Source organism: Acomys minous, assembly GCF_964271855.1.
Source record: "Acomys minous genome assembly, chromosome: 9".
NCBI lineage: Eukaryota > Metazoa > Chordata > Mammalia > Rodentia > Muridae > Acomys > Acomys minous.
This window is the reverse complement of record NC_140490.1, coordinates 87,002,150-87,023,754: the sequence shown is the minus strand read 5'-3', so window position 1 is coordinate 87,023,754 and position 21,605 is coordinate 87,002,150. Positions and strand designations below refer to the sequence as shown.

The 21,605-nt window shown below is 42.9% G+C and overlaps 1 protein-coding gene across 1 annotated transcript in view; it reads right to left on the bottom strand.

Moving 5' to 3' along the window:
• BPIFC (BPI fold containing family C) overlaps positions 1 to 1,171 on the bottom strand; it is a 66,552-nt gene extending 65,381 nt beyond the window's left edge. Inside the window, exon 1 of the mRNA XM_084794091.1 lies at positions 1,056 to 1,171. The gene's annotated coding sequence lies outside the window, so the exon portion shown is untranslated. The remainder of the gene's footprint in view (positions 1 to 1,055) is intronic.
• Between the last annotated feature and the right edge of the window lie 20,434 nt (positions 1,172 to 21,605).

Here is a 21,605-nt window from a genome sequence, read left to right as displayed (position 1 = left end):
CAACAACCCTGACTTACAAGCCCTCCCAGCCAGCTGGCTGTTCTGTGGCCTCTCAGAAACTGTTTCCTTCTAAGACTCAAAGCCTATATTAGCTCACCAACCCACACAGAGTGAAACACCCCGAGATTAAATGGTCTGGCTGTCCCAAACACCAGGAAGAATGAAACACCAGTTAGTTCCATTTAAAGTGTCCTGGAGACTGGCTACTCAGCTTGCAGCGGCTATTACTGGCAAGACCTTTGCCGGATCTGGAAACCCTGATTAGGGGAGTGACGGGTGACTCAAACACAACATTCTAAACAGAGGACACATTGAACATTTGAGTTCAATGGGTTTGAAGATGTCTCTACTAGGATATCCCAACATGCTGGTTAAGGGAACATATATATATATATATATATATATATATATATATATATATATATATATATATATATATATATATGATATGGGCTGAATTAGGAAATCTTTCCAGGGATTCCATTCTTACATTGGTGGTATAATTGGTGGTATAGCAAGAGTTCCAGGGACAGAGGACATCAAAATTCCCTGCAAAGTTGCTCCTTTCCAAACCTGGAGATTAGCATTGACAAGCTCAACTGTTCAGAAGAGTGGGAGGGCAGGAATAGGTCGCCAGTGTGGTTTGAGACACAGCCTGGCAGCACGGGGGATCACAATGGCTCCTTAGTCCTAACCACAGCACCCGAGAATTTCTTGCCGCTTGCTAGATTCCTCTCTGAGACAGAGGATACAAGAAGCAACCAAAAGCCCAAAGTCCACTATGCCACTATGAACCAACTCAAACTAGATGTAGAGTCCCGGATTGATTCTTCCCTCTTCATCGGGCCCTTCAGTCTTCACCAAATCTCTCCCCTACAAGGGCTCCAGAGGAACCAAGATGACGGAGAAACACAGCCTGAAAAAGCCCTAGGCAGTAAGAATTCAGAATGCATGACAGCTGGCTACTCAGTGTCAACTCTGGGATGTCTGCATTAAAGGCTCCCATCCTAAACTCCTGGGCTAGTAGAGACCTGAAGTTGGTTTGGGGTTCTTACCTCAAGCTCAGGGACACGTCCAAAGCTGGGGAGCACCTTCGATTCTCCTCGCCTTTGAAGTAGGAGTGCTCTCTACCTTGAGCCTTGAAGGTAGCTGCTGAAACGTCAAGATAATTAAGTCTGAGTCATCTCAGCACTGAACTTTTTTTTTTTGGATGACTCTTTCAAAATGTGATACATAATTGCTTCACTGTGATTACCCAATGGCATGCATGAACACTTATAGTCTCTCCCCAGATGAACAGACAAGGCCGCCTATGCAATCATTGCCTTCCTATAACACACGTGTGTGCGCAGGCCAAGTGCACACACAGCATGCTTTTGAAAATGTTTGGCTATTTTACCAAAATGATTAAGAAAAGACTTCTGATCTATTTTTTTTTCCCCAAGACAGTGTTCCTCTGTTTTAATTCTGGCTGTCCTGGAACTTGCTCTGTAGACCAGGCTGGCCTCGAACTCACAGAGATCAAACTGCCTCTGCCTCCCAAGTGCTAAGGTTAAAGGTGTGTGCCACCACCGCCCATCCTGATCTATTTTGTAAAAGGTGTTAACTCTTATTGAACTGGTTCAGGATGCAGCTCAGTAATAGGGAGCTTACCTCGCAGTGAAGGCCCTGGGTTCCATGCCCAGCACCCTGGGGGGAAAATGGAAACACTGAGCTGGAAGAAAAGAAGGAGTCTTCCTTTCTAGGACAATAAGCCAGGTCGGAGTACCTGCAGTGGACGGCTCTACTACTGCACAGAATACCTTCTGGTCTGGAAGTGGATCAAGAGATTCAGTCTGAAGGCACGAGGCTTGCTAACCAGGCTAGAGTAGTTAGCATCTTTACCATTCAAGGCAGAACCACAGACTGTATCTCTAAGTGGCTGATCCTCTTCAGAATGCTAATGACTTCCTGTCCCAGTATTTCTTTGATACAACTTGAATGCCCTTCTATCTCTGTGGTTTACAGGATTTAGCCAATGTATTTGTCTCTCTTTCTTTCTTTCTTTCTTTTTTTCTTTCTTCTTTCTTTCTTTCTTTCTTTCTTGCAGCACATCTCCCTGTGTAGCTTAGGTTGGCCTCAAATACACAATCTTCCCAAGCATGAGAGCTTCAGGTGTGTACCACTACACTTTGCTAGTTACTGCATTTTGAAGGACCAACGACCAGGTTCCATGGTATGCTGTATTTTATCCAAATTAAAAGGTTGTGGGTTTTTGTTTGTTTGTTTGTTTGTTTTGAGCCAGGTGGTGGTGGTGCCTACCTTTAATCCCAGCACTCTGGAGGCAGAGGCAAGCAGATCTTTGCGAATTCGAGGCCAGCTTGGTCTACAGGGTGAGTTCCAAGGTAGTCAAGGCTACACAAAGAAACCTTGTCTCTTAAAAACTAACTAACTAACTAACTAACTAAATAAATAAATAAAATAAAATAAAATAAAATAAATAATTAGGATAAGGTTACTATCTCAGTTCTTCCAGGATGTGTGATTATCAATACTAAAGCAAGAATAGCTTAGACCAAATCAGAATATTTAGTTTCTCCAGTGACAGCAACAGACATGTTCACTTGGCAAAACCCTACTACCGAGGGGGCTGTAAGCTTATCATAACAAAATACCTTGAATGTCCCCATGCTCAGGGAGGCAGAGACAGGAGGATCTCCTTGAGTTCTAGGCCAGCCTGGTCTATAAAGTGAGTCCAGGATAACCAAGGCTACACAGAGAAACCCTGTCTTGAAAAACCAAAAAGCCAAAACCAAAAAAACCTTTAGCAGATCCGGAGGAGAGGGAAAGTTGGGCGTAGGGACTGGGAAGAGTGGAGGGAAGGGAAACTGCGGTCTGGATGTAATGTATGAGATAATAATAATAGTGATGATGATGATGATGATAATGATGATAGTAATAATAATAATAATAATAATAACAACAACAATAATAATAATAATAATAATAATAATAATACCTTGAGTTCTAGTTACCTCCTTAACTCAATTTTTTTTTTAATCCTGGGGTTCTGACCAATTCGGCTCTGTATATTAATAGGAAGCATTGGTAACACAAGAATCTACAGTTAAAGCTGTAAAATTTTAGTGGCCTTATCAATGGCAACTTGAGCCTGGAGACAGTCAACATGGATACATTCACGTATGCGATCAACAAACATTTATCAAGGACTTACTGTGGGTGAAACTCTCTTTAGCAGAAAACACAAGAAGAACACTGGCCAACATGAAGCTCATTTTCCAGCAGAAACAAAAGGAGAAAGTGACAAACCAAGCAAAACTGCACAGACGGTAGCATGTGTGATCCTATGGTTTAGATGCTGAACGTCCCCGCTAAGGCTGAGCTGTCAGTGTGGCATTGTGAGCGAGTGGTGGAATCCTTGACTGGTGGGATCTCGTGGGAGATTCTTACATTATTGGAGGTACACAGTTGGAGGAGACTGTGGGACCTTAAATTCTCTCCTTTATGCTCTCTGGCTTTCTTGACACCAGGTGAGCAATCTTCTTCCACCACAACCTCCTGCCATGTCATAGGGCCAAGTCAACGGTGCCAAACGGTCACGGGCTGGAAACCTTTAAAACTGTGAGTCAAACAAACACCTATTCTTTGTAACCTAACTCTCTCGGGTAATTTCTTATAGTGATGGAAAGTTGACTAATGTATACTATGAAGCAAATAAGACAATGTAGCTGGTGAGGCAACCTTATAATTGTTAGAGTGATGTAATTGTAGGAAGCCAGTTTATTCTGCCCAGGCTGGCCTCTCTGAGGAGGTAATATGTATACTGACCACTGGCTATTAGAAGCCACTGAAGGGAGTTAGTGGTGGGAGACCCGGGAAAGCAAGCCAGTGGACGGGTGTAAGGATGGGCATAGCGGTAGGCATTGTGATGGGGATGCAAGACGTGTGTGTGTGTGTGTGTGTGTGTGTGTGTGTGTGTGTGTGTGTGTGTGTGTGTAGCTTGGGTCAGGGGAGACATCCTTGGAAGCATGAATTTTGAGTCACTACCCAGAAGTGAAAGACATCATCTGGGCCTGGGGTCCTACGATGCATGGTGTGTGTGATAATGCCAGGTGCCACACAGACAAGCACATCAAATTGTACTGTGTCCCTTTTTAGTGAATTAGAAACAAAAATGCTGAAGCTGGAGGGTGAATGACATCACACATGATATGGAAAATTCATAAAATATCTTTAAACAATTATGCTTTCTCTTCAGCGTCTTCCTAGGGTGGCACCAATATTTTCTTTCTTGCTCCAATTCTCCCCCTTAAAAAGGAATGAAAATTTAGTTTTTGTGGTTACAGTCATCCCTGGGTGTCTACAGGGTATTGGCTCCAAATCCCCAAATCTGCAGATATTCAAACACCTTCTATTCAATAAGGTAGCATCTCATACAATCCAGCCACATCCTTCAGCATTCCTTAAATCATCCCAAGATTACATAGACTACGTAAGGCCATGTAGACACATATCATGTACTGTATCATTGTGGTAACAATGATAGTAAAACTTAGGACAGATGTATTTTTTCCCCAATATTTTGGAACTCTGTTGTTGCTTGAACTAATAGATGAGAAAACACAGATAAGGAGGGCCACATGTAGGTTTTTTTTTTTTTTTAAGACAGGGCTTCTCTGTGAGTCCCTTGTGTAGGGACCCATCTGCCTCTGCCTTCCAAGTGCTGGGACTAAAGACACGTGCCACCAGCTCACATGTAGTTTTTATAGCTATCCTTTATTTGAAAAGTAACATATACTTTATTTTTATATGACAGTCTCTTTTAAGCAACTTGGGAAACATTTTCAGAAATGGATCATTTATGAGGAAAACAGTATAGCTCACATAAATAATGGATCCTTTTTTTTTTTTAAAGGAATTCAAACAATTGGAGCTTAAACCACAAAGGCCAGGCAGAGAAGCCGGGTGTGGTGGTGCAGGCCTTTAATCCCAGCACTTGGGAGGCAGAGGCAAGTGGATTGTTGTGAGTTTGAGGCCAGCCTGGTGTACAAAGTGAGTCCAGGACAGCTAAGGCTACATAGAGAAACCCTATCTTGAAAAAACAAATACCCCCCACCCCCTCACCCCCCCACCCTCCAAAAAAACAAACCAACGAATCAAACAGACAAACAAAACCCAAAAAACAAAAACAAAAACAAAACCCAAAGGCCAGGCACGGAAGATGGCAGGTAAAGGTTCTTGCTGTGCAAGCGTGGAGAGCTAAACTCAGGCAACGGTAGAAGGAGAGAGTTGACTCCACAGCATGGTCCTTTGAGCATCACAACCACACACATCCTGTGCCCTCAGATTATAATAAATGACAAGTTTAAAAGGGTCTAACAGTCAGGTGTGGTGGCACACATCTTTGATTCCCTGCACCGAGGAGGCAGGGGCAGGCAGACCTCTGTGAGTTCAAGGCCAGCCTGGTCTACAAATCGAATGCTGGACAGACAGGGCTTTGTTACACAGAGAAACCCTGTCTCAGAAAACAACAAAACAAAACAAAACAAACAAACAAAAAGGTTTAAGAAAGGGAGACACTTATTTCATTGTTTTTAGAAAGGATGTTAGAAGTTGGCTAAGAGAGCTTTCTACTCTGTTTAAAGAATCTTTTGTTGTTGTTGTTGTTGGTGGTGGTGGTGGTTTTTCGAGACAAGGTTTCTCTGTGTAGACCTGACTGTCCTAGACTTGCTTTGTAGATCAGGCAGGCCTCAAACTCACAGAGATCCACCTGCCTCTGTCTCCCAAATGCTGGGATTACAGGCATGTGGAGAAATGTGTAAGGTACCAAGATCTGGTTGAAAGGAATAAAACATCCCTCCGTTCCTGGTTTCTAGAATGTGGAGCATGTAGAAGTTGGTGTTCTGAGTAAAGCAGCCGCCATTTTTCTCAGGTCAGCTGTGCATACAGTTGACTGTTCCCTCGGAGGAGGGAGCTGGAGAGGATCACTGGACCTTCATGTGAGAGTCCAGCTGTTCATCTGGGTCATGTGTTTGTAGCTCGGTTCTGCTTGTCTGGGCCTTTAGGGTCTCAGGAGGGCTGGAATATATAGGCCAGGGGAAGAGAACTGAGCGAACTCCAACCAGACAGTTCCCGGGAAGCCAGCATCCACGCCGCTCTGTACTTCCCAGGGTAGCTGCTTTGAGGTCTCCCGTGCTCCTGTCAGGAACCCCGTGCCCACGCTCTGTAAGGAAGCCTCATAAACTCATTGTTTGCCCAGGGTGAACTTTGGTTCGTCCTTGAGAGTGTCTGATGATCAGTAGACCTGGTTTGTGTCTCCCTAAGGAAGAAATTATATTTCCATGTAAAAGCAAACGCTGAAGGTTAGATGGGTTTGTTTTTTGTTTTTTGTTTTTGTTTTTAACTTGAAGACAAATTATACTTTTTCATGGGAGGGGACAGTGTATTACGTATGTGAGGTAGGGGTGAGCCAGAGGGGCAGTTTGGAGGCGAAAGGCAAACTTCCACCTTCTCTCCTTGTCTCCCCAGCACTTTGTGCTAATGAAGTCTGATGAAAAGGGAAGCCCCAAAGGAGACGTAAGCAATATGTGAAGCGAGTCCTAGTATTTACCGTGTATTTGCTATGCTTTAGGCACTTTTCATAAGAAGACTCCCTAAACCTCTGCCAAGACTGTGCAAGGAACGAATGCTATCTCCGTGCTATATAGATGAAGGCACTGAGGTCAAGGGCTGTTTTGAAGTTTGGCAGCAGTGCTAACATTCAGGACATGGGTGTTATGCTTCTTGACACCTCTTATGCTATGCTGGCATTTCAGGAAGGTCACCCAAGGGCAACCCACAGTTCAGGGTACGTGGAAGGCCAGGGGAGAGAGGAGAATGCTGTTACTTGGTAACCCGTCTGGTTTCCCCACCAGCTGTTTGCATTTGCATGAGTAACACAGATTTGTGTTTTAAATTACTACCAGAGGAAGCTGCCTGGAATTTGTTTGGCTCTTAAGAGAGATGAGTGATTCTACAGTCTGGTAGAATGACCTTGTCACCTGGCTTTTTCTCCACCTCTCTTCCATGTTTTATTTTATAGGTCACAAATGCTTGAAATAATATAACCAAAGTTTTTTTTGTGTGTGTGAAAAGGTACAGACTTTAACTGTGGGAACGAATAGAGTCTGTAAGCCTAAAGGCGATGAGAACTGCAGACCAACTGTGTGTTCTAGTTAACTCATATGGCACGGGCTAATAATTTTGAAGACACTATGCATGTACAGCAGACAGATTCAGTGGCAAGGTAGATAGATGGCTCACCATGGCAGCCAGGTGCTTCACTGTTGGACTGGGAAGCTGAAGAAGAGCAAGGGAGGCTGTTGCAAGCCGGGAGGCTAGGAGAACTTTTATCAAGGGCAAACCCAAATCCAAGGGCAACCTGGGAGGGAGTCAGTTAACCCTCCCCTTGGTGTTCACTCATCTCTGTGAAAAACTTCAGTAGGATCTGATAGCCAGAAAGGAAAATGTCTCAGAAAGCTCTGAGTCCTTATGACCTAAAGCTCTGGGGGAAGACCTGATACTCCCAGTAACCCAGTAACCCCATTCTGCCCTTTTAATCAACTTGACTGTAAAATAAAGCTGTTTTCTATTCCAAGTGAAAGAAACCAAGAGCCTCTGCGTCTCTCTCCCTCTCTCCACACATCATTTCTCCTTTCTTCCAGGAACTCCAACTTTTAACTTGTGCTACTCTGGCTGAGGCAGGAGGAGGTTGTGATTCATATGTGAAAGGGTCAGAGTTGTATCTATCAAAATAATATGTCTGGTTACATATAGAAATATATATTCTAGGGGGCCAGAGAGACAAGTTAGCAGTTAAGAGCACTGGGTGCCCTTCTAGAATTCCTGAGTTCAGTTCCCAGGAAACATTTGACAGCACATACCATCTCTAATGGGTTCTGATGCCCCCTTCTGGCATGCAGGTGTACATGCAGATGGAGCACTATCTATGTACTTTAACACCTACATAAATAAATCTTTTTTTAAAAAATGAAAATGTATATTTTATTATGGGAATATGAGACATTCTTGCTCAGTCAGCTGGGAAGGCTTAGAAGATAGTTGCAGAGAGTAAATGATGAAAAATGTAACAGAATAAAACAAATGAAGGAAAATTACAGAGATGGAAGATGGATATAAGAAGCAACAGAAGACTCTTCCAGTGGACAAAGCTGGGCAGCAGCAGGAACAGCAGCAGCGATGAAGAATTAATACTGGATTATGATGCAAAATGTAAAGAAAGCATAAGTTCACACTAATATAAGTGATTGAATAAAGACACAGGCAAATATGTTATGTAGAACAAGCCAGATCAACTTTATTTATTGAGTGAGAAAAATGAAATAAAAAGAAAAGGAAACATGACTTCCTCTCAGTATGAAGAGGAAGGTTTATTATAGATATGTGGGAAAGCATAGCCAGGGCGCAGACGTCTAGAAGAGTCCAGAGTGGACATGACCAGACTGATTATGCCATGTGAAAAGGGGAGGGGAAGGAAGAGGGGACAATCAGGATCCAGATGCAGCAGCTGGGAGGCCCAAAGGTTTAAAAAAAAAAAAAAAAAAAGAGTCAGGAAGCCACAATGGATTACATAGGGAAGCACAGCCTAGTCCCCTGGGCTGGAGAGTTCAGGGTAGGGGGTAAGGTATGCCAGTCTGGAGAATCCTTTAACAGGTAGGTGTTAAATATGCACCACACAACACGTATGATAGAAGGTTTGCCGCTCCTGCAGACCAGCTCCGGGAAGGGCGAACAGGAGAGGTGGATCCGCTGAGGGAGAATTGAGCAGGAGGTGAACGGCTGGTTAAGGGAAACCAACTGTTGGTTGAACAACTGGCTGGAGGAACCAGTTGTTGAGGAGAGGTTGAGGAACGGAGGAAAAAGAAATACTTGGAGACTTGGGCATATGTGGTGCAAACTGAAGGTCTTAAAGCCCAGGAGAACTTTTCTTCTGGCTCTCTGTCTCCATCTCTGTCTTGCTACTGTCTGTTGTTGTCACCCATCTTCTATCTCTCTGTTTGTTGTCACCCATCTTTCTAATTTTCTTGCTTGCTGTTACCCATCTCCATCTCTGTCTCGCTTACTGTCTGAAATCTCTCGTGCCACTCCCCATCCATCCGTCTCTCTTCCCGTTCCCCATTTCACTCTAGCTTACTCTCTCATGTCTGTTACTTGCTTGCCCTGTTCTCCTTGGATCAACCCCAGTATTTTATTGAAATGAAGTACATTTTTTTTCCATTACAGATGACATCATGAATTTTTTTTTCATCTTTTACAATCACTAGGTCAGTCAGAAAGCAACAGAGTAACAAGGAAATACAAAAAGTTCTGTAACCAACAACAAAGCATACAACAAAAATCAATCAATTTTCAAGCAACAGTCAGCACAACCTGACTGTTATTTTTTTTTAAACTAACACACAGGAAAGTTTAATCATAAATTCCCATGGGCTAAAACCAATGTGTTTACAAGACCGTCATAGCAACATAACTTGAGCTAACTATTTTCTAAAGAAAAAACTTGACTCACTTCCAGTCCCAGACCAACTGGTGTGCTACCCAAGCCTAGGCTAACTGCCAAGGGATCCTCTATTGTAAAATATCTGTAAAGCATGACATTTCAAGCCCACCTTCTATTGCTATCAAAGCAGATTCTAAGGAAACATTTATACAGGTAACAGGATCTAGCCAGGTACTTTTATGTCAAGGTCTTAACTTTCTTACATGTAGTTTCTGCTTGGGCGCTCACAGTCAGAGTAATAAACTCTATTGTTGTCTCAAGCCTTTGGCCAAATGCCCTCTTTCAACATTTCCTGTGGGAAAAAGTTTTCCCTGTATGATTTTCCTTAGGGCTGAAAAATAAAGAGAAAAAAAGTTTTAGGAGAAATAGATTTCTAAGCAACATTACACCTGGACCATACATAATATTTAGGGACAGTGGTGATCAGCCGGAGATCTTTGGAACTTTGTCAAGCAAAAGCCTCAATGACTTATCCTCATGTCTGCAACAAAGATTCATGGTAGAAGCATGGGGGAGAGAAAGAAAAGAGGAAGGGTGCCCCAGGGGGACAGAGAGGGCGGGGTATGCCAGCCATGCCCTGCAGCAGATAGGGACCGAGGAGTGCTGGGAGAACCTGGAGCTGTCTCTCCAGGATCTGAAGCACACCATTCCAGCCTTTTGTTGATAATAACTGGATAAGGGTGAAGAAATCAATTGTCTTTGGTTACTTCTTACTGACATCGATCGGAGTGGTGACACAGGGGCCAAAAGGCTCCACTGACTAATGTCAAAGCTATAAACAGTTAATACAACAATAACATAGCAACAGGAAGAAATATGAAGCAATTTTATCTATTTCGGATACCTTATATATCTTTTTTTTTTACCGACTTAAAAACACCTTCGTATACCCTCTAACATTCATAACTTGCATTTAATAACCTTAAAACGTCTTCCTTTAAGTTTAAACTTTTGTATCCTTATCTAATTATTTACCGTGAAGACACAAGTGATGTTGTTGTGAGCGGCCACTGTCCTTTAGCTAAACGAATGGTAAAAGGTTGCATCTGAGACCTGTCTTTTAAGTCTGGTAACAAGGTAGACGGTATCTAAACCTAACAATAGTATCTCCAGGGGTGAAACTTAAGGCCTGGTGTCCTAAATATTAAGAGGACTGAGAAAGCAGCTGAAGCCTATTTATTTCTAGCCTGAGATCTGTGAGTAAGGCAAACTTGTTTACTTTTTTTTTTTAATTTTTTTCCTCCTTTATTAATTTATTCTTGTTACATCTCAATGGTTATCCCATCCCTTGTATCCTCCCATTCTTCCCTCCCTCCCAATTTCCCCTTATTCCCCTCCCCTATGACTGCTCCTGAGGGGATTACCTCCCCCTCTATATGATCATAGGGTATCAAGTCTCTTCTTGGTAACCTGCTGTCCTTCCTCTGATTGCCACCAGGTCTCCCCGTCCAGGGGACATGGTCAAATGTGAGGCACCAGAGTATGTGAGAAAGTAATATCCCACTCTCCACTCTACTGTGGAGAGTGTTCTGTCCATTGGCTAGATCTGGGTAGGGGCTTAAGGTTTACCGCCTGTATTGTCCTTGGCTGGTGCCTTAGTTTGAGCGGGACCCCTGTGCCCAAATCTGCCTATCATAATGTTCTACTTGTAGGCTTCTAGGACCCTCTGGGTCCTTCTACTTTGCCTTTCTCCCATGATTCTCTCATCTAGAGTCCCACTAGAATGTCCTCTCCTCTGTCGCAGTTTCCTGGTAAGTGAAGGCTTTCGTGGGACATGCCCGTTGGGCTAATATGCAGATATAAGTGAGTATATACCATTTGAGTCTTTCTGCTTCTGGGTTAACTCACTCATTATGATCATTTCTAGCTCAATCCATTTATCCACAAATTTCGGGAATTCCTTGTTTTTAATAGCTGAATAGTATTCCATAGTGTATATGTACCACAGTTTCTTTATCCATTCTTCTATTGAGGGACACTTAGGCTGTTTCATTCATGATGACCAAGTAGGCTTCATTCCAGGCATGCAGGGATGGTTTAATATACGGAAATCCATCAATGTAATCCACCACATAAACAAAATGAAAATAAAAAACCACATGATCATCTCTTTGGATGCAGAGAAAGCATTTGATAAAATCCAACACCCATTCATGTTTAAAGTTTTAGAGAGATGGGGAATACAAGGCACTTTCCTCAACATAATAAAGGCTATATATAGGAAGCCAATAGCCAAAATCAAAGTAAATGGTGAGATACTTAAGGAAATTCCTCTAAAATCAGGAACAAGGCAAGGCTGCCCACTCTCTCCATATCTCTTCAATATAGTACTCGAAGTTCTAGCCAGAGCAATAAGACAACATAAGGAGATCAAGGGTATTCAAATGGGAAAGGAGGAAGTCAAATTATCCCTATTTGCAGATGATATGATAGTCTACATAAGTGACCCTCAAAATTCCACCAGAGAACTCCTACAGCTGATAAACACCTTCAGCAAATTGGCTGGATACAAAATTAACTCAAAAAAGTCTGTTTACTTTTTGAAAATAAGATATCTGGTAGTTTTAACTAGTAGTATCTAGTAGTTTTAACTAGTTAATGAATTGACTAATGAACTAACATAGTTGGGATAAGGAGCTAATTGCCTGTTCTCGATCCTGTCAGGCACCGTTAGCTTAGCCATCAATCTGATCAGAGACCTGAGAAGGATAAATTGGAGTCTAAATGAGTCTATGTATTAATCAAAATGACAGAGATGACTAGTTGGTCATGGTCCACTGTGGCTAGCGTTACCGTGTCGCCAGCAAGAACAACGCTGCACACACACACAGGATCCTTCTGCAGTAAAGCTTTAATGCATCTTGAGAGGGAGAGCATAAGCTTACAACAAGTAAAATGGAGACCCCAAACAGCAGAAACCCATCCCTTATATAGGAAACTGTCCTCCGCTTAGGATGTGTCAGTCCCTGATTGGCTGTTGCTCATCGGGCGAGATGACGCCACGGGAGAGGCAGAGCACAACAAGTGGAAAATCCCTTCGCACATGCGCAGATTAGTTGTTTGTCAGCATGGGACACAGGATGTCAGCGCCATCTTGTAATGGCGAATGTGAGCGCGGCTTCCCACAGTCACTACCTAGACAGTTGTTCCAGACTCCTGTGGTTTTCATGGCACCATGGGCAAAAGCAATCTGGCCATCAGGCACAGAAGACAAGAGGCTGTTTCTGTGGAAGAAAAGCACGGAGAATCTGACCTCCCCTCATACAGCAATATGAGATAATAACTCTCCAGACGTCCAGTTTGTCCACAGTTCAGGCTGGGCCCTAGCAGAGGGCAAGCACTCTTTGGGAGCACTCTTGCCCAGTGACTAGAATACCATAATCCATCTATGAAGTCATCCATGGTTGTGCCCAAATCTTCTTGTAGACCTTGGGGAACTATTGCTAGGATTTGGAAATCTGTTTCTTCATGATGAATTTACATATGTTAAATGTCACATTCAACAGATCTCTGACAAGCTTGAGGGTCAGAACATTTGAATTAAGCAACCTTTGTCTGTCTTTAGTTATCTGCTCTAAACTGTGTCTTGCAAACATAAAACAGAATAGTATGATTTTATTTTGTTTGACCTTGAAAATATGTATAGGAGTCTAAATGAAGATCTATCTTATAATCAATCACATTGGTTCTTAGTATGACAAAATATTTTTGAACATATTAAAGGATTTGGTCACTTATAAGATTTTAATCATTAAAGATTAGGATTTTAGGTTTCATCACTGTTAAGTTGGAGCCTTAAAAATTAAAACATAGTCCATAAAGAAATTGGAAAACTTTTGATCTTTTTATGCTGTAGCAATATGGAGCATTAACAGTTTCCTGAATGATTTAGTTTATAAAAGTCCATAGCCTATAAAAATCTAGGCCTATATTAGTAACATTATCCTATTCAGAAATCAAGGCTAAACATATTTCTAAGGCAGTGATTTTTAAGCCACTGAGAATGGAGGTAGGGCATAATAGCCAAGTGCTGATTTTGTAAACAAATGAATGTCTCTAGAATTAACATATCACAGTTTCCAGGGCTGGAAATATAGTAGAACATTGTAGAGGACTTTTAAAATTCCATTTGAATTTATTATATCAAACCCATTGGCCAGGAAGCCTGCAGGTGAACCCAGAGCAGCTGGTGACAGGAGAAACAGCATTTATTCATTCATGCATCTAGGAACTAGTAAAGACATAAGTAGTTAGAGGTACATTTTAAATTAACTTGTTTATGTAAATAGACCTTTATAACCTTGAAAGAAAACGCTATATAAAATCATTTTGAATCAGGGTACAATACACAATATATTGTAAAAAATCTATACTAATTTAAAATGAGATTTTTTTTGTCTAAAAAGAAATAAAATAAGCAATGAGTTAATTATGAATAATATGTTTTATAATGTTGTTTTATACCATGTGGTTATCTTAAGATGGTGGAGTCATTTTTCTGGCATTTAAAAACATCTGTGTTTCTACAGATGTTACAAATTTATATGTGTGTGTGTGTGTGTGTTCGTTCTAAATGATGATTTTAATTTATATTTTAAACACCATATCCAATAAGCAAATTATAAATCCTTAGATAAGAGTTTATAGTGTAATCTTAAGATTTTATTTGAGAGCAGAAAAATAAATCAGAGAGGATTTTTTTTTATTTTTAAGAGTTGGAAAGTAGAGTTTTTAGAGATAATAGTAGAGTTTATGCTTTTAAGGAGACCAGGTGTTTGTAACAGAGAGGTAATTAAAGGAGGGGAGACTCTCAGAGGACATCCTTGTCGGGCTAATAAGTGAGTATACACCATATGTATCTTCCTGGGTCTGGGTTAACTCGATAGAAGCTAGGACTTCTTATTGTGACTCCAGGTGAGAGAAGCATGGGAGAATGGGGAAAGGGAAGGACCCAGAAGGTCCCGGAACCCTACAAGAAGACCATCAAGGATGGCGGACCTGGACCCAGGGCACCCCTGGTAGGGGTTGCCCTAACAACCAAGGACAATGCACGCAGTAAACCTAGACCCTCTAATCAGATCTAGCCAATGGACAGCTCATTCTCCACAGGTGTGTGGAGAGCAGGGACTGACTCTGACATGAACTCTGGTGCCCCCTATTTGACCACTTCTCCCTTAGTGGGGAGGCCTGGTGGCACCCAGAGGAAGGGGAAGCAGGCTACCAGGATGAGACCTGGCAGGATGTGACCATATGGTGAGGGAAGGGGCCCCATCTGTCACAGACCTAGGGGAGGACAATAGGGTGAAGGAGGGACGGAGGGGGGAATGGGAAGATACAAGTGAGGGGATAACAATTGAGATGTAATCCGAATAAACTACTCAAATAAAATGTTTTTAAAAGGGGAGAGAGAGCTCAAGCTTTCGTTTGAGAGGGAGGGGGAAGGGGTGCAAGCGAGCTGTCACGTGGAGAGGCAGAAAGCCAGAGCCACTTGGTGGGTGGAATTTAGTATCAAATGTAACAGATAAATGATTCACAAATGCCTCAGCAGTAATTCGAGGTCTCTGTTTTCTTTTTGGGGTGTGGGGTGTGGTGGAGGTTCATATTTCGAGACAGTTTCTCTGTGTGATAGCTGTGGCTGTCCTGGACTCACTTTGTAGACCAGCTTGGCCTCGAACTCAGAGATTCACCTGCCTCTGCCTCTAGCCTCTGCCTCCCAAAGGTGCAGTTGGAGATGATGAGCAGGCGGCTTGCTTTCTTCTTGTTGGGATCTGACTGCTGAGTCATTGCATCCTCTGGCAGATCCTGACATAGCATACACAGGAGGGAAGGGGGTGGCCCAGCACTCTCAAGTCCTGTCCCAGGCCGGCAGCAGAAGCTATGCCTAGAAGTTGGGTCTTTGGAGGGGTGGAGCAGTGCCAAGTGGTCCTGGTTCCAAGGAGAGCTGCAAGGGGTGGTGGGGGGGGTGGTGAGGATGTGCTCATGGTATGGCAGCGCGCTGGGGACACAGGAGGGACTAAGGGACATTGAGTGTATACCTGGTGGTGAGTGAATCCTTTGATATGTTAAATAGACACCTCAGCCATTATGTCGCGGGGTTTGAAACCCAACTTTTATTTGTCTGTTTATTGTTGAGACCAGAGCTCTCAATATGTAGCCTTGGCTGGCCTGAAATGTAGATCAGGCTGGCCTTGAACTCACAGAGATGACCTTACCTGTGCTTCCTGACTACTAGGATTAAACGCATGCACCACTACGCCTGGTTATTATTTACTTATGTCAGGACTCTATGTAACCCAGACTGGTCTGGCCTTGTTAAGTAGCCAGGGATGACCTTCAACTCCTGTTTCTCCTACCTCTCCAAAGTGCTGGGACTATAGAGGTGCCTATACCCAGCTGGTGCGGTGTTGTGGGGCGAACAGAGGGCTTTGTGGATGCGTGGCAGGCACTTTACTGTAATTGGAGGTGCAGTACAGAAATCGCTGAAATGTCTGCTTCATGATTAGGGGGAAGGTTTTTCAGTGTGTGTGTGTGTGTGTGTGTGTGTGTGTGTGTGAGAGAGAGAGAGAGAGAGAGAGAGAGAGAGAGAGAGAGAGAGAGAGAGAGAGACAGAGAGAGAGAGACAGAGACAGACAGAGACAGACAGACAGAGAATCCAGAGGCACCTAGAAGAGTCCAAAGCAGAGAGAAAAAGAAGCAGATGGGAAATTGCCGCGAACCACCCCAGTCAGGCAGGTATGGGGGTCCCTGGGACGAGGGTCCTCAGAGACTTGGCACGCAAGGATTCAGAGGTGACAAACAGAGACAAACACAGAGGCAGTCTGAATCTGAGTGTACTTTGCAGGCAAGCAGTCCAGATTATTATACCCATTTTGAAGCAGGGAGTGTGTTGTGGTTACATTTTCCGTGGAATAGATTCAAGCGGGTCAGTGAAGCAATCAGGCTTATAGAATACACAGTACAAAGTACATAGTAATGACGTCATTGTTTCTAAAACATTAACTTGGCAGAGGCAGGAATCATATTCTCAAGTTGAGCCAGAGGCCGGAGACAGTCCTCGGTAAAATTAACTTTTTGTTGTTAGTCAATGTGACACTTTTCCCCCCATTGATGACCACCCATCCGTCCCCTCCCTCACACACTCCTGTATAGGGGAGAGGTGGACGAGGTGTAGTACCCAATCTATAGGGTCCTCTATATCTAGGAGGACACCAGAGACTGCCCTGCAGTACATATGTCATGCCATAGAGAGTTTTGTATTGTAGCAATTAAAATTCCGCTTTTACTTTCACTCTTGCCTGAGTTACCTTTTCCTTGAATTGGCTCTGCCTTTGGTAAAGACCCTTCATTTAATTGGGGGGATTTTTTTTAACCGCCTCCTTTTGCTGTAATTCATTGCAAAAGTTCTCCATTGTTTTATTATTCTTAAGAACTTTCAGGATGACTAATAATAAACCAGGTGCATTTCGAGGGGGTGTCTCATCCTGCGGTTTCTAGGCTGGCACTTTGTCCAGTTCACCTCCTGGCACCATGTCGTGTCCCTGGTCACCTTGCTGTTGCCTTGACTATGAGTGAGAAGAATAATAGAGCAAATAGGAAGGAATACCAGGAAGCAGGTCGCTACCAACCCCCCAAGTGAAAGAACACCATGGCCTTTTCCAGGAGACTCTCTCCCTTTTGGGGTAGTCGCCTCAGGCCCGTGGAACAGCATTGTCATAGCGGACTCTACTGGAGGTGGCGTGGCAGGAAATGCCTGGGAGAGTAGAGTAGGGAGGCTTAAAAAACATTTGCGTTATAAGGAGTATGAGTGCTTGGGGGAAAGAAGTCTATGAATTGGAGCAGCCTAGGATTCTAGGGTAATGAAGGAAGTGAGCCAGGATGCTAGTGTGGGTTTTTTAATGCATAACAAGTACTGTGTGATTAGGGACTTGAAGGAGCCAGAAGGCCTGCCTGGGCTTTGCTATGCAACCCCAGATATATATGTCAATGGAGAGCCATTTGTCCCGTTTGGCCAGTAAAGGGACAGTAATGAAAATGACTCGTTTTTGCCAGATGCACTTCACAAGTTCCTGAGGAATGAAATGCTTAGAGCATCTGCCAGCAGTCCTATAGTCTAACATGATCTGAGCTAAGGTGGCCATTTTGGACCAAGTCTGTAGGCATGCTTTTTTTTGGGATGCTTGGATTTCTCCTTCAGACCTATCATTTACCAACTGAACTATATTCTCAGCCTAAATCTGAGTCATCTGTACAGATACCCCATCTGTAGTGAGTTGTAACACAATCCTTATTTTAAAGTTTAAAATACTTTTAAGCATATGTATGCTTTGTCTGAGTGTCTGTGAGCCATGTGGCTGCCTGGTGTCCATAGATGGCTAGAAGAGGCAGAGGCCAAAGGAGGGCATTGTTTTCTCTAGAAACTGGTGTTACAGATGACTGTGCACTGCCCTGTGGGTGCTGAGAGTTAAGTCCAAGTCTGCCAGAAGAGCGGCCAGTCCTGTTAACCACTGAGATATCTCTACAGCCCCACAGGTCTTGTCTCCTGGCCCCAACCGTTTTTATGGCAAATTGTATATTTCAGATCAGAGCATGGCCCTACAAGTGTACACCTGTTAATTCATGGCTTCCTATAAAAACTGAACAGCTTCTGTAGGCTTTGAGTTTTTTCAAACCTACTTTATTTGGAGTTCTTTAATGCTTAGACCTCCCTTCCAACCCCCACCTACCCTAGAGAGGAGAGAAGAGAGGTGAATGGGAACAGGAGAAGCAGACCTTTTTTAGACTCAGTTCCTTGGAGAGATTCCGGTTGTTGTCAGGATTTCTGCCGACCTGCTAAACAGCAATCCAGCAATTCAGCAAAGGTGACTGCAACCACAGCAGCTGGAACTGGAACCTTGGCAAGTTCTCTGGAGTGTTTCTTTCCAGGAGCATCTCGAAGCAGACTGATGGACAGCCGAGTGATAGGAAGTGGTGCCAAAAACAAAAAGGCCCGCCTCTTGTTTTGCCCCCCCCCACACATCCTCTAAGAGTCTGCACTAGGATGTTTATGAGCTAGCAAGACCATGCCCCGCAAGAGGCAGATCCTCTTCTAGTGGACAAACATCATGTGTTCTCTCACAAGTCTGTTTCAGTGGACAAATGGCACACACCCTCATACAAGTCTATTCACATCCCATACTTGGAATCTAAACAAAAACATGTTTACATCCACTACTGCCTCCCTTATTCTTCTGGGAAATTCTAATAAGTTTCCAAAGAAAGAGCCAGATTCTGATTTTTAATCTCTTTTGTAGTTAGGACCCAGGTGTGAGGTCCAAATTTCCTCAGTTGGAATGTGCCCCTATAAGCCCTTGATTGGGAATTAAGGTGAGAAAACAATCTTTTAGAAGCTTGTCATTTTTGTGAAGGACATTGCAAAACCCACCAGGTACCTGATTGGTAGCAGAGTCAGTGTCAGCCATTCCCCGGTGTTCCCTAGCAGTAGTGACAGCATTTTCATCTGGCAGTCCCAACTTTGGTACATTCCTTATCAGGCCAAGTTTTTTGGTTATGAGCTTTCTCCAATGCCCTCAGAATTCTCCTGGGCCATATAGTACCCTTTTAACTCATCCTTTCCTGGGTAGTTAGTTGCCCAGAGTCATTTTCCACTGGCCAGAACTAAAGACCCTGATGTTGAAGACTCCAGTGGCTTCCCACGTATTCTAGAATTTGTCTCAAACCCTTTGCCTAGCCCAAGAATAGTCTCTTTCATAAAAATTGGTTTTCTATTACAACTAGTCACAAACCAATAGTGAGCTGACCTACCAATATTCATGCTTTGGGCTTGATATTCTTATACTGAAATGTTGGTTTGTAGAAACAAAAAAGATAGAACTAAATATATAACTTCTAGTGCTATGTCACAAAGACTTTATAGGTTTTTGTCTTGATCACCCTTGGGTCATTTACTCTGACCTGCTTGCATGTCACATTATGCAGATATACAAGCAGATCTCTGGGAAAAAATCTGTGAAAAACTGAGGCCAGTAGGTCGATGGTATGCACAGTCAAGTCTTCAGGCAGCCCCTTGCAGGAGACCTTGAGATGGAATCACCTACCTCCACTATCCCCGAGAGTTCCCAATCTACAGAACCTATGGGACAACAAATGTTTATTGATATAGGCTACTATGCTTTGGGGGACAACTGTTGTGCTGCAGGTGATTACTAATACACTGTGCAACAAAGATCAGCAGATACATGCTGTTTTAAGTTTTGCTGTAACATAAGGGAGGTAAAGGACCTGGCTTCAATTGCAAGTTTCTAATGGCAGCACCAAAAAAAAAAAAAAAAAAAAAAAAAAAAAAGGGGGGGGGCAGAGACTGTTAATCCAACAGAAAATAATGTTAATCCTACAGACTTGGAAAGAAAGACCACTGACCCAAATCATCATGGCCAAATTAATTAAAGCAAGCTTTTTTTTTGGTGTGTGTGTGTGTTTGTGTTTGTGTGTGTGTGTGTGTGTGTGTGTGTGTGTGTGTGTATAGGGTCTGTCGCTCCCTAAAGGTGAGGGTCAAGAGACTAGCATTGGACACGGGTAAGATAAAGGCTTTTATAGTTCAGGAGTAGGTGCTGGGAGCAATCGCATGCTGGATGGGCAAAAGCAAGCAAGTTCACTTCCTGGAGGGAGCCCACTCATTTATGCATGGCTGACAAATGGGTATAGCTCTGATTTTAGCAAAGCCCCAGGGATTTTGCCTCAACACTTCTTATTGTTGCTATATTGCCTTTCCATGCTTGTCTCACGGCCCTGGGATAATGCAGCTAAGGATGAATAGACCCTCACTGCCTATAGCATAATATTATTGCTCCATAGGTGCTACTCTTTCTGTTGGGCAGACTTCCTGATAAAGATTTCTATTTGATTCAAATAACTTTAAACTCTCCAGCAATATAGCAAAAACTGTTAGGAGCTCTGTGAGCCCCCATGTGAATTACACCAAGAAGGAAAACATGATTGAAAGAAATTAATCATCAAGGAAATACATTCATTCTAGGTTTAGTCCAAGGATAAGGCCCAGGTGTACACTACAATAAGAAAGACCATATGAATTTATAGAAACAAATAAATGGTTATCTATACAAGACAAGACAGACACCTGTTTCTTAGAAAAACCTTGACATAAAATACTCTTGCTTTGAACACACAACATACATTAAAAATGAGAAAAAGATAAAACTCCTGCTTTGCACTCATAACGGGCATATCGGTAAAACCACTGCTTTAAACTTATAATAAACAAAAGTATCTACTAGATATAGTTCCAATGAAAGAACTTGAAAATCAATAGTCCTACTGTAACTCCCTTTTTAATGTAACAATTGTATCTATTTTTGAATGAGGTAATTGTTTTTATACATATTATAAAAACCCAGGACAGAAACAAAGTTGCTGTTGGTTGACTGACGTTTCCCTCCATTCACCATCCACCAAATATGTGTCTGTCTGATTGTTTATGTCTTTATGCATGTTTATGAATGATCTGTGGGAGCTCACTATATTTGTGTGAATATATGGTTTTCCCTTTCTTTTCACTGAAACCAGTGCCTCCCCCCCCCCCCCAAACAGCAAGGCTATCAAGAGAGAGTTTTTGAATAGCAAGGCTGCCAGCCTGACAGTTAAGAGTTAAGAAAGTTCAGACTTTCGGCTGTGACCAGCAGCCTCAAATAGCCTGAAAGTTTAAGAGTTAAAGTACAGAAAGAAATCCTAGAAGCAATGAGCTCCTAGTCCCCATAGGCGCAGAGCAAAAGCCTTTGGACACTCTCTCCCTGACTCTGCTGCCCCACCTCAGCTACCCCTGGACCGTCATGGATGTGGAAAGCCTTGATGTTTTTACAAGTAGGGCGTTTATAAATGGGGGCATTTGGAATGCAAGTAGGCAGGGGTACCAAAGAAGAACACAAGCCAGGAACAAAGACATGGTTGCAAGGTGACCATAACAATGTGGTCATAGCAAGGTGGTCTTCACAACAGATGGTCATACAAGGTAGTCATAACAAGGTGGTCATCA